The 17,303-nt window shown below is 42.5% G+C and overlaps 1 long non-coding RNA gene across 1 annotated transcript in view; it reads left to right on the forward strand.

Moving 5' to 3' along the window:
• Nucleotides 1-16,426, forward strand: part of LOC137215053 (uncharacterized) — a 262,346-nt gene extending 245,920 nt beyond the window's left edge. Inside the window, exon 13 of the long non-coding RNA XR_010939140.1 lies at nt 16,166-16,426. This is a non-coding gene — a long non-coding RNA (uncharacterized lncRNA). The remainder of the gene's footprint in view (nt 1-16,165) is intronic.
• The last annotated feature ends 877 nt before the right edge of the window (nt 16,427-17,303 follow it).

The raw sequence follows: 17,303 nt of genomic DNA on the forward strand, positions 1-17,303 counted from the left end.
AACATTTCCAGCCATGCCATATATCTGCACCATATGATCCTCCCAGAAATAACTTGAATATGGGCTCTTGACTCAGTTATTGTCCCCAAAACAAACCCCAGTATAACTCAGTTTTTAAAGAATTGAAGGAAGATGACATATAATAGAAGGTGTGTATACAGAGTCTATTAATGTGTTTGGTTCTTAACAAATATAAAAAAGTAGATAGTCAATGAGTGCTGTCCTTCAGAGATGTCACCGTGAGAACTTGTTCCAAAGGTGTGGCCTTTTTACGTGATATGTTAGGACCTCTTCTCTTGACAGATTCCAGGCCAGCTTTTAGCCTCATAAAGAAACCAATATATTATTCCATAGTTAATTCTTCTGTTAAATCAAACACAATATTATTCAGTTTAGATAACCTCATTTTTGATTGTTTCTCAATATTATATCCTCTCTCAAAAGGTGCACATTTATCTTCAAGGATCAAAGGCCCAAAAATGACCAATAGGCAGTGATGTACTTAAGTTTGATGCTAAATCTGTTAGAATGTTTTGGGCTACAAATAAGAGAGAACCCAAATCATGTAGCTTAAACAATAAGGGAACTGCTGTCTTATGCCACGAGCAGAATGGGGCAGGGCACTTTCTAAGTTGTATAATTCAAATGAATTATAGTATTATCAAGGACCTGTGTTCTCTCCACCTTAATATTCTGCCATTCTCATTTTATTGGAGTTGACTTCAGCTGGCTCCCTTTTTCATGCCAAGATGGCTGTATCTGCTTCAGGCATCACAATGCTCACACTCCAATGCTCAAGGATGTCACACTCCAGTGCTCAAGGACCTATTTCTTTAATATGTCTGTTCTTAAGAGCCAAGAAGCCCTTTTCTAGATGCCTGCCAGCCACCATCATTCTTTCACACCCCACTGTCCATATGTATAACCCCTGCCCTTCTTAAGCCTGACACTAGCAAAGGGAATGGAATTAGCATGATTGCCCTAGACTAGTGAAGTTCATTCAGTGGAAACAGCAAAAGGGTTCCTTCCCCAAGTAAATGACGTTATGGAGAAAAATAAGCACCTAAACAAACCTGAAAATGAAGATGCGGAAATTATAAGGGTATTGATAGACCACCTGTAGTGTCTACTATAAGAGCCAATGATAGATTATGCAACACTTCAGAACTTATAAACCTTTAAAGAAGACATGCTTGGGTATTTAAGTTCTGGGGAGTTTCTTTTAAAATCAAAATTACTTTATGGCTACACACAGAAAAGTTCCAGTAGTCATCAAAATGAAAGACCATGATTCAGTAAGGATTATAAGGTTGTAAAAATAGAAACTGTGGCCAATTTAAACAGAAACAAAAAAAGATCTATTGAGACTACATGATGAAGCTCACAAAACTGAGGCTGAAAATCCATGATGTACGCAGAGCCCACTCACCGGCCTGGGAAGGGCAGTGCTTCTTGACTGAGAGCCCCACCAAGACTGCCCTTAAGGAAAAAAAAAAAGACTGCCCTTAAGGACTGAGATGTGATTCCTCAAAACGAAAGCATGATATTGTTGCACAAGAAGGGAACTTGGAGGCCAGGAGTCCCCATGTAACAAATATGGATAGTACAAACACCAAGGATCCTTGTCTGAGAGGGCAGATCCTGCAGATGCTAACAGCAGATCTATCCTTGGAGCTAGAGATGTTAAGACTGACCAGACCTCTTTTTAGCCCCAGAGACTCACCATCAGTCCTCTGGAAATCCTGCTTAGTAGATGCTGTTGCCCCCCCAGGGTACCCCTTTATCAGGCCTGTGAGCTCTCCTTTGGAGAACTATCTTATCCAACAGGATTCACCTCATTTAAAAATGCTGGAGCAGTCACACCCTGTCCCTGGGTGCATTAATCTGCATTCTGTGAAAAGCCAGAAGTGAAAGATCTCTTCTAAACATTTGCTCCCAAAGAAGAGGAAAATAGAGTCTATCGTTTTCTCTAAGAATCAATGAGGTAAATAAAATATTTACAATCCTGTGGAGATGTTTCCACATTCCAAATAACATGAAAGAGGCTAAAAGCTAACATTTTGGCCCATTTGCCCAGCACTGAATGGAGTAATCAAGTAACCATCACTTCGGGACGTAACCCAGAAGGCTGTCACACAAAACTCATCTGGTAACCATAGCAACCTGTATACATTTCACCACAACTTTGACTAAATGGTTATTTGAATAAGATTTTTTTAAATTATGGGATTCACCTTAACTTTAAGAAGCAAACAAGACATCTTACCTTAGAAAATAGGCCTTCAAGGGCTTCCCTGCTGGCGCAGTGGCTGAGAGTCTGCCTGCCAATGCAGGGGACACGGGTTCGCGCCCCGGTCCAGGAAGATCCCACATGCCGCGGAGCGGTTGGGCCCGTGAGCCATGGCCGCTGGGCCTGTGCGTCCGGAGCCTGTGCTCCGCAACGGGAGAGGCCACAACAGTGAGAGGCCCGCGTTCTGCAAAAAAAAAAAAAAAAAAGCTTACAAAGGAACACAAGAAGTTAGTTTTTATGAACTGGACCTCCAAGGACAGACATTTTTTGGAAGTAAAAGTAGGACAAGGGAATTACCTGTTACCTGACCCATAACATCTCAAAAGTACAAAGCATTTTAGCACATGCTGAGAGAGCCTCGCTTGTTAAGCACCCCAGGAAACCAATAGAGTCCTCTAACTTCAGTTTCCCTCTCCTCAGGGTAAAAATTCAACTATTTTGGCATCTAAAATGAACATCCTGAATTATCCACCTGGAGCATTCAAGTTATTAATTTTCCAGAGGAAAAATAATTCCCAGTGCTCTTGCTGCAATGATAAAGAAGTCTGTTTTTTCAGCTGGAATGGATTCCATAAAAGTTTGATGTTTCTGCCTTGGCTCATGGAATGAGAGGGCAGTGGTTCTGTCTGCCAGTTAAGTAAGGCACCACTGCTACCATCACTTACTTTGAATCAGAGCCAGGCCTTGGAGATCCCCTAAGGCTGCTTGCCGAGGCCCGGAATAAATGATTTCCCCTCTTTATTTTCTATGCCAAGGAGGGAGAATGCAGCACATTCTTTTAACATTTGTCACTGAAGCACAGTCCCCTCCAGGAATAATATGTGGTAGTAGCAAGGACCTAGTGTTTCCAATTAATCAGGGCCAGAATTACTCACACAAGAAATGAAAGGGGAATTTTAATATTTGGAAATCAAGTAAAAGCAGTAGCCAAGTCTAATTAAAATACACTTTCTGCTTTTAATTTACATAGCAGGCTCCATTTTATCAGTCACCTTAATTCTTACTGCATTTCTTTTGGTCCCAGGAACTACCCTAGGCAAAAGTGCCCAGGAGTTTATACTTGCACTAGGTGATTTCTTCCCAATGCCCTCATGTGAAGCCTGAAGGCAAGACTCGTCAAAAGCAATGAGAGTCTGTGGTGAGTCTGCCTGGCTGGTGGCCATGTTCTCTTTCTTCTTGGGTTTAAGCAAGGCCTTGAATTCTTTATCCATGCCCTAGATTACACCCTGGTGTCTTATGTGTCAAGTACTGTTCTTTATTCCCAGATGTAGCACCCAGAACTCTGCTATTGGCTTCAAGATGCAAACCTGATAGCTTCAGCCAGGGCACAGCTCTGTGAATAGTCAGTGGGTTGAAGCAGACTTTTACCTTGAATGCAGTATTTGTCTCACCTTCGTTCTGGTCAGGGCTGGAGCAGTCCAGCTTGGGCCCTCGGGATTGCAGCCAAGAGGATCCAACTGAGAGATAAACTAATACACAAGATGTCATCCTGAGCAAACTAAGCATAGACAGGATTTGTTGTGGTTAATTAGTTTTATTACTTCATAAAATAAAAGCCTAGGCCCCTGGTTTTCAGGGAAATAATTATAATTGCAAATGAAGTGACATCACTGAAAGAGAAGGTCTTCAATGCAAAAGTAACTATAGATCCCACAGCATCACCACTGCAGTTCAAGCCCTGCCCAGGCCCAGCTCTTGGCACTTGGAAGCCCTGTTATCTCCCCAGGATGCCAACACACACATGGTGGATGACACATTACACACCTCCATTAGCCTTTGTCTCTCTGTGAGCTCACAAAAGATGTCTCAGAAGGTCAAATCTTTTATATGGCCCTGGACCGGATAACCTGGTATATCCTGGTTGACCCACCAGGCCTCAAAACACAACAAGTATCCATAAATGTGTGCAGATGGGAGCATTGGGAAGGTATAGAAATTTCAGTCACATATAGACAAGGCCACAGGCAGGGTCATTTCCCGTGTGACCTACTGAAGATTCCTGAACTTTCAGGATGGTAACGGGTAAAAGAAGACAGACAAGAAGGAAAGAATAAGCTCCCCTTCTGTTGCTGAGTAAATTAGACATTTAAAAAATACTCTAACTATAAATACTTGGAGTACATGAAGTTAAATAACTAGCTTAAGATGAGTTTTTATTTTTCAAATGATGCTTTTTTTTTTAACAACCTTTTTGGAGTATAGTTGTTTTACAATGGTGTGTTAGTTTCTGCTTTATAACAAAGTGAATCAGTTATACATATACACATGTTCCCATATCTCTTCTCTCCTGCATCTCCCTCCCTCCCACCCTCCCTATCCCACCCCTCTAGTCGGTCACAAACCACCTAGCTGATCTCCCTGTGCTACGCAGCTTCTTCCCACTAGCTATCCACTTTATGCTTGGTAGTGTATATATGTCCATGCCACTCTCTCACCTCGTCACAGCCTACCCCACCCCCTCCCCATATCCTCAAGTCCATGCTCTAGTAGGTCTGTGTCTTTATTCCCGTCTTACCCCTAGGTTCTTCATGACCTTATTTTTCTTAGATTCCATATATATGTGTTAACATACGGTATTTGTTTTTCTCTTTCTGACTTACTTCACTCTGTCTGACAGACTCTAGGTCCATCCACCTCACCACAAATAACTCAATTTCGTTTCTTTTTATGGCTGAGTACTATTCCATTGTATATATGTGCCACATCTTCTTTATCTATTAATCTGTCAAAGGACACTTAGGTTACTTCCATGTCCTGGTTATTGTAAATAGTGCAGCAGTGAACATCGTGGTACCTGTCTCTTTTTGAATTATGTTTTTCTCAGGGTATATGCCCAGTAGCGGGATTGCTGGGTGGTATGGTAGTTCTATTTTCAGTTTTTTAAGGAACCTCCATACTGTTCTCCATAGTGACTGTATCAATTTACATTCCCACCAACAGTGCAAGAGTGTTCCCTTTTCTCCACACCCTCTCCAGCATTTATTGTTTCTAGATTTTTTGATGATGGCCATTCTGACCAGTGTGATCTTTTAGACTAACCATGAGTACAAAGAAAGCAACAGCTATGGACATCTATTTATGTCTATATACCCATGAGTAACTATGTCTATATGACTATAGATGGATATATACCCATTTTCATCTCTATATATCTGTGTGAACCCTCTTCTCAATTAAAATTAGTATTACTGCCACCAGGCACATCTCCTTTAACAATGCCTGTGTTTGCGAGTATACAGGCATGGTCATGTGCTCTGTAGGGAGCACATCCCCACGATGGGTTATCATTTAAAATGTGTCTTTGTCATCTGTTTCTCTGAGTCTTAAGAGTAGCTCCTTTGCTCTGTATCTAGGTTCAGCCCCAACCTAGTTTCACTTCTTGTTTTAAGCAGTAACATCAAACCCTTGGACAATTCCTTTGCTGTCACAAAGACCCACAAGTTGTAGACTGTAGTTTTAACAGCCCAGCAAACATCTTAACCCATCTTGACCAGATCAGAGCAGAACTGGTTTGGTAGAAAAAGTCAGTCAGGGAGAAAAAGCTGTATTGACCACAGCCCCTGGTTAGAGAAAACCCCGTATCATTCATTTGAATGTAAAACAGGAGGAAATAGGGACACTGACATTCAGTATCCCCATGTATGGGAAAAGGCCCTTGACTTTGACCTCTGTCTTCCCCAGACAGGGAGCAACTCCCTTGCCACCCCCACTTTTGTAATTAGAAGTGCCTCTCCCAGCACAAGATTGCTTAGGCTGCCTGAGCCCATTATCTAAGGCCTTAGATCTGACGTTCTCCCAAAGCAAAGATTCATGAACCTTCCCTGTGCCCCAAACCCACTGGCCTCCTAGCACCATGTCCCCAGTGGCTGCTATTTTATAGCATTGTAGAAACCTTTGTCTCCTTGGCCTGTCTGCTCCATCCAAATAGACAGCAACCAAGGCCGGGGGAAAGGGGTTGTGACCTTCTCAGGATGTGCCTTCATGGTACACAGCCTTTGGGGTTGAGCTCTGGGAATCATAGCACCTCAAATCCTGCCTGCACCAAGGAGCAATAGAGAGACAGGACAGATGAGATTTACTCTTGACAAGTAGTGTCTCAGAGACTTCCCATTAGAGAATATGTCTTCGAGGGGAAAATGAAAAAGCCTAGACTTGGAGATTCAAGTTTAAAATTTGACTATGTTGAAGAATGTTGGGAAAGCTCACTATCTCTGTTTCCTCATAACACTCATTGTGATTACACTCATTACCCTGGAGCAGCCAATTTTATCCTCTTAACCTTTCAGTGTCTGGACCCAGTTCTCCTCAGGGATTTCAGAGTGCTGTGGTCAAACTAACAAGGTGATGTTTGTTGCAGCGGCCAAAGATCTCAGTCTTTGTCTCTGTCTGTGTTTTCATAGATCTCAGTCCTTTTCTGCCCTGTCCCTGCTGTGCAGCTCAGCTGCAGTCTCTCCCTAGCCTGGGAATGTCTTGCTCAGCAAGCTCCCATCCATCCCTGTCAAGTGGAGGTGGCAGACTGGTCCTCTGGTATTGAGCTTTATACCAAAACCATTTCTTTCTTCACACTCTCTGGATACAACAATTTGAATTAATTTCAATAGCTTGTACTTCCTGGGCTCTGCTGACTGCCTGTAAATCAGAATGCTGTGAGGAGAGGAGAGACAGCTTTCCTGAAATCAAGATAAATTTCATCTATGGTTTCACCTTTGTTTACACGTTTAATAATGCACTCCCTATACCTGATTGCACAGGCCACACTGCAGCATCCATCACCTATAACTCTGCCATCGCCCATTCGATTTACAAACAAATTCCACATCTTGACTTTGCAAAGTGGCCTGTGTACTGCTCCATGTGCTGGACCTTAGAGAAGCCTCCTCCCAAAGGCTGGCTTTTCCCAGGTGACACCCATCCTTCCTGCTTTGCCATTTCCCTCTTCCTCAAATCACGTTTCATGTCTCAGACATGAGAGGTGTTCATGACATGAAATCCCTTTCCAGGGTACCTCTGAACCCCATCTAGAAAGCTCTTTGGTGCCTCTGTCAACTCAACACATTCACCTCTATGGGTTTGGGCCCTATTCCAGAACATGTAGAGAAGTATCGAGTAATGACATTGGAGAGGTGGAACCGTACTTATGAGGTCTGGGAAGTGCTGCAGGCAATTACCTACACAAAAACATACACAAGCACACACACAAGCAACCACATAAAGTCACACACACACACACACACACACACACACACACACAGAGGAACAAACACATACAACCTCCACTGACTCCTTGAGAAATTTTGCTTTTGTGATAGGATGACATTCTTCTTCTGGGTCTCTTTATAAGAGATATTTGTCTACTCTCAGGAATCAGTCTGGTTCTTTTTTTCTGACAAGTTGGTAAGAAGGTATAATTCCTCCCCATGCATGTTTGTATTGTTTTACTCACAGGCCTTCTAAGCCACCTCTTTTCCAGTCATTGCTAATTTGGCAGCTCTTCTATTATTTCATTAATTTAAATTTTAAAAAATAATAAGACAATGTTTTCTTATCCTTTCTAAAAATAAATTTATTATTTATTTTTGGCTGCGTTGGTCTTTGTTGCTGAGCATGGGCTTTCTCTAGTTGTGGCAAGCAGGGAGCTACTCTTCGTTGCAGTGCGCAGGCTTCTTATTGCAGTGGCTTCTCTTGTTGCAGAGCATGGGCTCTAGGTGTGCAGGCTTCAGTAGTTGTGGCTCATGGACTCTAGAGCACAGGCTCAGTAGTTGTGGCACACAGGCTTAGATGCTCCGTGGCATGTGGGATCTTCCCAGACCAGGGCTTGAACCTGTGTCCCCGGTATTGGCAGGCGGATTCTTTACCACTGCGTCACCAGGGAAGTCCCTAAGACAATGTTTAATACTTGAAAATAGAAAAATGAGTAGGTGATTTTTCTCTCTGGGCTGTTTGCTTCAAAGTGCTAGCCCACATCATCCAGGAAAGAAGAGCTGAGAACCTTTCGGTTCAAAGTTCTCTGGACCCTGTCCTCACTGATGACAACGAAGGGCAGCTCCAACCACAGAGAGGAGAACAGGCCCAGAGTCCTCTCAATCCCTCTATACATATGCAGGGCCTTGCTCTGTAACGCAGCTCATGAGACTGAAAAATTGCCCTGTTCCCTCGGTCAACCAAGCCTGGCCCAGAGTCGGGGTGGGTGTATGCAGGGCATGGGGCAGGGGTACAAATGAGGCAAAGAAACCTGGGCAATGAGGGAGCACTTCCTAACATGTGTCTTCTACCGGTTTATTCATTCACTCAACAAATACTGATTGAGTACCAACCATGTGCAGGACTGGTCTGAGCACTGGGAACAAAAGAATAAATAAGGCAGTGAGGTGCCTTGTCCTCAGGGGTTTGTATTCAAGTGGATGTGGGGACAGAAAGCAAGGAGCAGACAATAAATAAGCAAGTAAATAAGGCATTTTTCGATGACCACAAAGTCTAGGAAGATAATTAGAAGGCAGTGGGGGTAGTCATGGGGAAAGAGACTGCTTTTATTGGATACTCAAGGAGGGCCTCTCTGTATTGAGATCTGAATGAAGAGAAGGGATCCAGGTATGTGAAGCAAGAAAGTTCCAGGAGGAAAGAAGAGCAAGGATAAAAACCCTGAGTCAGGAATATATGTCAAATGGTTTTGCCCAAACCCATTCAGCCCAAATGCCACCTCATTCAGGGGGTCTGTGAGGGATATGGCAGGCCCCTTCCTTTGAGGTCTGTGAGGCACTGGGCCTCCCTGTCGCCTCCCTCACCTCTTCTAGATGGCAGCCACTATAATTGACACCAGCTATTCAATAGAGATTTACTGAGTGAATGGATCAATGACAGCATTGGCCCGGAGTGACATGTTTGATACTTAATTGGAGATTATGACAATTTTAACTTTGGAGCACCCTCCCACTTACAGTTTAATTTAAGGTTATAGTTCACCCTTATTAATAGATTGTGAGGTAAAAATCAATTTTGTTTTGGAAATTCCTCTGCACCTTTAGGGGATAATGAGATACTGGTGGTTGTGTCTTGTAGCCAAAGTCAGTGTTACATTAGTCTCACTGATCTAAACTGACAGGATGTCTGGTATGTGTAGACATGACTCCAACACTGCTAAATAGGTTTCACAGCAACTTCAAAAAGAAAAGAGTAGGTGATCACCAGTGGAAATGGCACAGTATAGATCTCTGAAAGTTCACTCCTCCATAAAAGCAATTAAAAAACTGAAAAAATTGTCAGAATTAACTTTTTCAGAACTTTGAAAATTAACCAAAGGCTTAGAGCAAGCACCCCAGGGAGTGTTTATGCAATAGAAACAGCTGAATCTCAGTAAGAACAAGGAGCAGGGTAGCATTTTAATTTACCTTAGTCCCATCCTCCTCTCCAGCTCAGTGGTAGCCTTGAAATAGCAGTCTGCATTCCTGGTACTGAAGGGAGCAGAACAGACCTCATTCCCAAAGAATTGCCATTCTTTGACCTGTCTGCTGGTTCCCTGGAAGATCCAATTGGAAAGGCCTGTCTTTATCAGTGGCCCAGTGTGAAAGCCTTGTGAGAGGGAAAACATTTGGCTAAAACATTTACGGGCAAGTGTTTTAAGAGTTCCGCTGCCTGTGGTGATGGAAAACAGCTGAGGCAAACAATAGGCTAACCAAAAATCTTAAAAGGAAAAGCTGAGGGTTTTGAAAAGCTCAACCATACTCTTGGGAATCTAGAAGACCCTGCGAATCTGCCTCAGAAGGCTGTGCTCAAGCCCAGGAAACCCAAGAAGGCCCATGCCCTCTTCTCTGGCTGAGCTTGACACTCTGCACAAGTGGGAAGAAAAGGTCAAGGCAGACTTGTGAGCTGTCTGGATGAGCACTGAAGGTGTGCCCAAAACACAGCACCTGCAAAAGACTAGGAGACTTTTTACTTCCAGGCATTTAAGGAAATCTCTGTCCATAATTAGCTGACCACTAAACTGAGTAGAGACTTAAGTGGCCACACACAACAGAAAATACACACTGTATAGAATTAGTTCAGGAAAAAACACTAAACAAACAACAGCTACAGCAAGCCACGGCAATAATAAATCCTAAAGTGAGGGGAGAATCTGATTTCTAGTATTGCCACATTACATTCTATTATTTAAAGTGTCCACATTTTACCAAAAAAATTGTTAGATATGCAAAGAGACAAGGAAGTATGGCCCATGCACAAGAAAAAAAATCAATCAATAAAGACTGTTCCTTGGAAACTCAATATTGGACTTATTAAACAAAGACTTTAAATCAGTGTGAACTCAGGTTTGGCTACTCACCACTCAAAAGCCAATAATCAAGGGGTGAGTGTCAGCAGAAAGGAAAGATGTTTTATTCAGAAAAGCCAGCAATCTGGGGAGAAGGAGGATTCACATCTGGAGACCAATTCCAAAGATTCTGCTCAGCCATGACAATTTTTAAAGGGAAAAAGGGGAAACAATCTCAGTTAATCATTAAGGTAGGAGGTCATATTCTTCATCATTTTTCTATTGTGTGCAGACCTGCTGAATTCTCCTGATCTTCCTTTGGAGGTTATCTTGCCCACATGGTCCACCTGCAAATTTGCTAAGAGGGGAAGATGGGAATAGAGAGTCAGTCATTCTTTAACTACTTAATTCTTCATTCTTCCTCCTTTTAATCCAGGAAAGGAATCAACTGGTTAGGCAAGGCATTCTGTACATTCAGTAGAGTAGAAGTCATGAGTTAGGTCAAATGTTACCTACTGATCTCATTTTTATAATTAAGGTTTAAGGGGAGCAGAAATAGGCAAACAGGAAAGGGGCAAATGAGCTGCTTACAAATCTCCACTTGTCAGACATCATTCCATTCCCATGGGATTAGGGGTGAAGGTCTGTCTTCTGTAAATTCTTCATGCTGACCTAAGATGCTATATTTTCAGAGTGGAAGATGTCGACATGGGCCTATAGCATCTCTTTGCTGACAATTTTAGTTGCCTGCTTACATATATGGGCAGACCAAGCTACAATTATTCTAATGTCCACAAAGATATAGATTATTATGAGCTATAGTGTAATCCCATTCTTTCATCAGACACTGAGTCTGTGACTCTATTATCCTAATCATTAGCTGCTTGGGCCTGCTCTTTTGTGACTCAGGGAGGCCTGGGAGACTTCACCTTTTCTACAAACAAGAGGCAGGGGATGTGGAGGGGACTTTCTACTTGGTGGGTATTTGGGGGGGATGCTGCAGGATCCTGGTCAGTTCCATCAGGAATTTCAAATATAATTTAAAAACCTAAAGGAAATCATGTCAAAGAATTAAAGTATAAGAATGATATCTCATCAAATAGAGAATATCAATAAAGACAAATAATGAAAAGGAACAAGTAGAAATTATGGAGCTGAAAAGTAAAATAACTGAAAGGGAAAATTCACTAGAGGGGCTCAACAGCAGATTTGGACAGGCAGAGAAAGAATCAGCACACTTGAACATAAATCAACTGAGATAACCCAGTCTGAGAAACAGAAAAGAAAAATGAAGAAAAAGGAACAGAACCTCAGAGATCTGTGGGACACTATCGGGTATAGGTTTGTTTTGGACTGATGCAAGTGTTCTGCATTTAGACAATAGTGATGGTTGCACACCTGTGTGAAAATGCTTAATTGTACACTTCAAAATGATGAATGTTATGGTATCTAAATTATATCTCAATAAAAAGTAAATTAATTTTTAGAAAGAAAGGAGCAAATAGTTTGACTTTACAACACCTGCAAATGCTGAAACATATCACAGCAGATGTGTCCTTTCCTCCTCTAACCAGAGGGTTTCTGGTTTGTAAACTTGTACAACTGATTCCTAGCTCCTTATGGTTTTTGGTGTTTTTTCTTTCTTTTCTGCCTTCTTGAGAAATATGTGGGAAAATACAAAAGGAAATATATCAGGAATAATGGCAATTATACTTTGTATTAACTTAGCATTTTGCAGTTGTATGGTTCCTTCACCTTTATTGATTAGCTTAATTCTTCTTGTGAGAAAGGTACATTGTCCTTTGTTCAAGGCAAGGAACAGAAGCTCAGAGAGGTGGCTTGACTGGCCCAGGATCACACAGCTGGTAAATTGTTTAGCAGGGACCTCTCCAGGCACACTGACTTCACAGGTTAATGGGGTCTTGTCACATCCCATTTTGATAAGGCAGAGTAAGGAGATTAAGCTACTTTTCAAAGCACAGCAGATTGTGCCAGGAATGCTGGTTCTAGATCTGTATGGACCCAAGAGCCATGCCCAAACTGGAGGAAAGATTGATGGTACCTGTGGGATGCAGTCTGTACCACAAAAGACAGACTGGGCTCCAGAAAAAGTGGAGTCAAACTTGAAAGTGAGACTCACCTTGGCCTACAGGTTTGCACTAGCAGTCACGTGTATCTCCTTCAATCACCAGTGCTCTCTGCAGAATCCAATTCTTTCCATGACAACAGGGGCATAATGTTAAACAGGATATTAAAATGACTTGATAATTATCTAACCCAGGAAGTAGAAGGAATCCCCCGTGTCTCATAACAGCCAGCTCCCAAGGTTTATTGAGAGAAAGGTGGGTGTCTCATTAATTATGTGGCTATCATGCCTGCATTTCCAAAAGAGAGATTTCCAGCCCCTCCTCTCCTCAAAACCAACGTGAGCACCGGACAGTGCCTTAGAGTTGAGTTGTGTCACTTGGCAACTTCATTTAGACAGAAAGTTTGAGAGTTCTTGGGGTTCCAGAATCACAAAGCATCTGGGGTCCCCTACACAAATGGCAACTCTCTTCTAGGTTTGGAGTGAAAGTAATCTTTCCCATTGGAAAAGAATTTTCACAGTAGCAAAGTGCTGCTTAACATGGCAAGAAACGGTATCCTCTCAGTCTTAGAAAGGCACAATTTCATTCCTGCTCTCTCTAACACAAATCCAAACAGGGGCCTGGCAAAATTACATGGTGCAACAGTGCCACCAAGTGGCCAAGAGATTAAAATAGCCAAAGCTTGAAGAAATCACTTCCAAGAGTGAACTTGTGGTGAAAGAGTTTAGATGAGAATCATTCATACCACTCCAATTGTCTTCTGTCCAAGTAGACATATCTAAATTCCACATTTTTTAACTCTTCCTTTCTCAGATCACTCTTTCCGTAAGTTTTCCTCAAGAAGCTATGTGCAGTATCACTTCAAGGCCTTTCCACTTGCTTATCCTTTACTTGGAATGCTCTTCCCTCAGAATTTTGAATAATGAATCATTCTTGTCATTCAGATACTGGCTGAAAATCCACCTCCTCTGCAACCTTTCCTCCATTCACTCCATCTAAAGTAGCCATCCCACCCCACAAGTCACTCTCTTATAAGACACAAATTTAATTTTTATTCATAGCCCTTCTCACGCTCTGAAATTGCTTTACTTATTCATTTATTTACTGGTTGCTTATTTGCCTTCTTCACACACACACCCCAGAATGAAATTTCATGAAAGCAGGGTCTTGTCTATCTTCTACGCCATCCCCCCATCCAGAACAATGCCTGGACCAGAGGGGCCGCCAATGCAACACATGCTGCTTGGAAGGACAGATGGATGGATGGATGGATGGGTGGATGGATGGATGGATGGATGGAACGATGGACAGATGAATGAATGGATGGGTGGATGAATGGAAGGGAGGATGAAAGGAAATACAGACAAGGGAAGAAAAAGGCCAGTGTTTTACACTGAAGGACCAAGTAGTACTGTCTCCATTAGCAATTCCATGATTCTGTTTTTCAAGATTCAGTGACTTTGAATGAAAGAACAGTTTGTATTTTCCATTCTTATTTAAAGAACACCTGCAATCAGTTAATTTGGCTTTAAAAAACACTCATGTCTTCTACCAAGATGCAGAGTTACCCCAGGTATTGTACACAGGCTGTGTTTTCCTTTAAATTCCTTCTATGCTCATAAAGCTGCTATTGACACAAGAAGTCTTTAAATGATTCTTTCCTGTGTAAATTGAGAGCACTTGTGCTAAAATATAGAGGATCTCTGGCAACAGAAAAAAAATGCACATTTGCCTACTGAATATGGCAATTTCGTAGAATAGAAGGCCTCCCTCACAACTTTTTGCTGATATGTCTGTGGGTTGAACTTGCAGATGTGGGCTCATCAAAGTACCCTGTCAACAATGGGCATCCATTTAAATAAAATCATAAACTACAGGCAAAGCTAGTGTTTTGTGGGGACGTTTTCTCTCCAGGAGAAGTAAAATTAAGCTACTGTTGTTGTGGAATTATGTCCTCATTCACATATAAATAGTTTTGGTAGGTCACGATGGAGGTGACATTGCTAAGGAACTCTGCAGTGACTCCTCAAATTGTCACACCACTATTTTAAAAGGCAGGCAGGTAGTCTACAGCAACTGCGTGGAAACCTTCAAGATACTACTTAGATCTTCAGCTGATTCAGATAATTAAATGGGAAAATTTGCCCTCTGATGCAGGTAAAGATGATGGAATTTTTTGGCAGTGAATTGTGTGGCAAATTTGGGTGAAACCTCCCTCCCAAAGTGGCTAGTAACTAAGAGGAAACTCATTTAGACTTGGTACCATGCAGAGTTTTCGGAAAGGTTTGGGAAAAGTGATGCAAACTTGAAAAGATGGTATTTATAGCCCTAGGGCTGGAGAAGTACGCCCTCTTACCCAACTACAGCCAATCTGGCTTCACTGCCCACACTCATAAATTTCTCTTTAGCTTACATCCAAAACCATAGCATCTGCCTATTCTCCACTGCTCCCCATGTAAATATGAACTCTGAAAATACTTTCCCTTCATGTCATAGTTCAGCTGCTCTTAGTATTCATGTGTTCATTCTTTCACTCAACAAATATTTGCTAAGTGCCCGCCTATTACTGTGCCAGAGGAGGGAGGCGATACTGAAATGATACCCTGCCCTCAGGGTCTGGAGAAGTTACAATTTGTAAAGAAGTTACAAGTTACAAGGAGGAGCGTGACTGAAAAAGAAAATTTAAAGCATAGCAGTTAAGAGCTCTAGCAATTTATTACTACATGTGTTTGGCAAGTTACTTAACCTCTCTAAGCCTCAGTTTCCTCATCTATAAAATGAGGGTGATAGCAGAACCTACCACTTAGGGATGCTATATTCCACATAAATGCTTAAGGACATGTCCCCACTAGAGTAAGCACCTAATAAACTGGGAACTTCAAGGTTCAGTGTGGAGAGGAGTGTTTCCAGGCACCCATGGTCACACGGCTGATGAGTAAGGTCAGAAATGCTACGTGGATGCCTGGCATTTTGAGTGAGACATTTCCTGGCTCCAGAAATGTTTCCTCAATTTTTAGATGAGGAAGGTAGGTTAGAGTTGATCCCAACCAGCTCTTACTTTCTATTGTTTCATCAGGCTCATGAAGACATGAGTGAGATTTGGACTTGCAAACATAGAGGGAAGGAATATTCCCAGGGGAGACTAGAAGAGAGTATTCTTTAATTAGAAAAATCACCCTTGTTGACCACTATCCATAGAACATTTAGTTCAGCAATAGCTTCCTGTGTGCCCATGGTTTGTCCAGGAGAGATGTTCAAAATACTTAACAACCAGGTATTGAAACTGAGCAGGACCATGTGGGGCTCCTGGGCACAAAAGTCTTTCTGTGTCCCCCATTTCTTAATTACAGGAAACAGGCTTCATTCAGCCCTCATGATCTTCCCTGGGCTCCAAGGGGCAGGTTCAAATATTTGCTAATCAGGGAATGGAGGGGATGCAGAGACAAGGGAGAAACAGTCAAGAAACAATACTGCAACCTTGGGGCAGGGTCCTGGTTCCTCCTCAAGGGATACACATAACAATATCTTTGAGTTGTTTTGCAGATACTGAAACACCCACCAGGTGGGAGAAGTTAATGGTGTGCTGCCCACAAGCATGAAGACCCCAGACCAGTTGGAACCAGAAGGCTGATATTGCTGACTCCCACTTAACTCACCATGAATCCATCAGAAGAATGATTGAACAAGCTGATCACACCCTCTTTGAACTGTTACTATAAAACTCCTCACTACTGCCTCCAGGTTGAGACACACAGTTTTGAGAGCATTAGTCCACTGTGGCTCCCTTTGCCTGGCAAAGCAATAAAGCTGTTCTTTTCTGCTTCATCCAAAACTCCATCTCCGAGATTTAATTCAGTGTTGGGGTACAAAGGCTGGATTCAGTATGAGCTGCCACCATCTACAGGAATGGATTCTGGTCAAGGGCTGGAGCATTAGCTAATAGTGGATTTGGGAGAGGTTCTTAGGGAGGAGCAGGTGTAGCCTAGACAAGAAGGGGAGGAGGCACTTTGGTAGCTCAAGGAAACAGCCTATTATGAATCAGCATGGAGAAATTTCAATACCCACCCTCCTATGTGTCAGAGTTGAATAAGACCCATCCTCTGTCCTCAAGGGTCTCTCAAGCAAGTAATGCTCTCATGACTGGTAAGTTCAGCAGTGTGAATTATGACAAGGTCCAGTGGAGCCAGCCAGCCCACAAGAGGCAGGGATCAGCTCTCTCCAAGATGTCAAGGAAGTGGGATCAGGCACACCAGCTGAGGTGAAGTGGTTCCTCTCCAGGCCCACCAGCTATGGTCTGAGGACAAGGGATGAAAATTTTCCTCTGTGTGGCACCAAGTGGCAGACTGAGCATCAGAGGTCTAGCTATCACAAACACAAGTGCAGGATGGCAAATAGAAGGAAGGCTGAGAATGTGTCAGGAGGTCTAGGACATGGAAGGTCCTCCCATGTCAGAACTACCCTGTCTTAGTCTTTTCAGGCTGTTACTACAAAATATCATAAACTGGGTGACTGATAAACAGCAGAAATTTATTTTTCACAGTTGTGGAAGCTGAAAGTCCAAGATGAGGGTTCCAACACATTCAGCTTCTGACGAGGTCCTGCTTCCTGGCTGCAGACTGCAGACCAGACTGCAGACATCTCATCACATCCTCACATAGATGCAGAGAACAAGTAAACTCTC

Source organism: Pseudorca crassidens, chromosome 20 (assembly GCF_039906515.1).
Source record: "Pseudorca crassidens isolate mPseCra1 chromosome 20, mPseCra1.hap1, whole genome shotgun sequence".
Lineage (NCBI taxonomy): Eukaryota > Metazoa > Chordata > Mammalia > Artiodactyla > Delphinidae > Pseudorca > Pseudorca crassidens.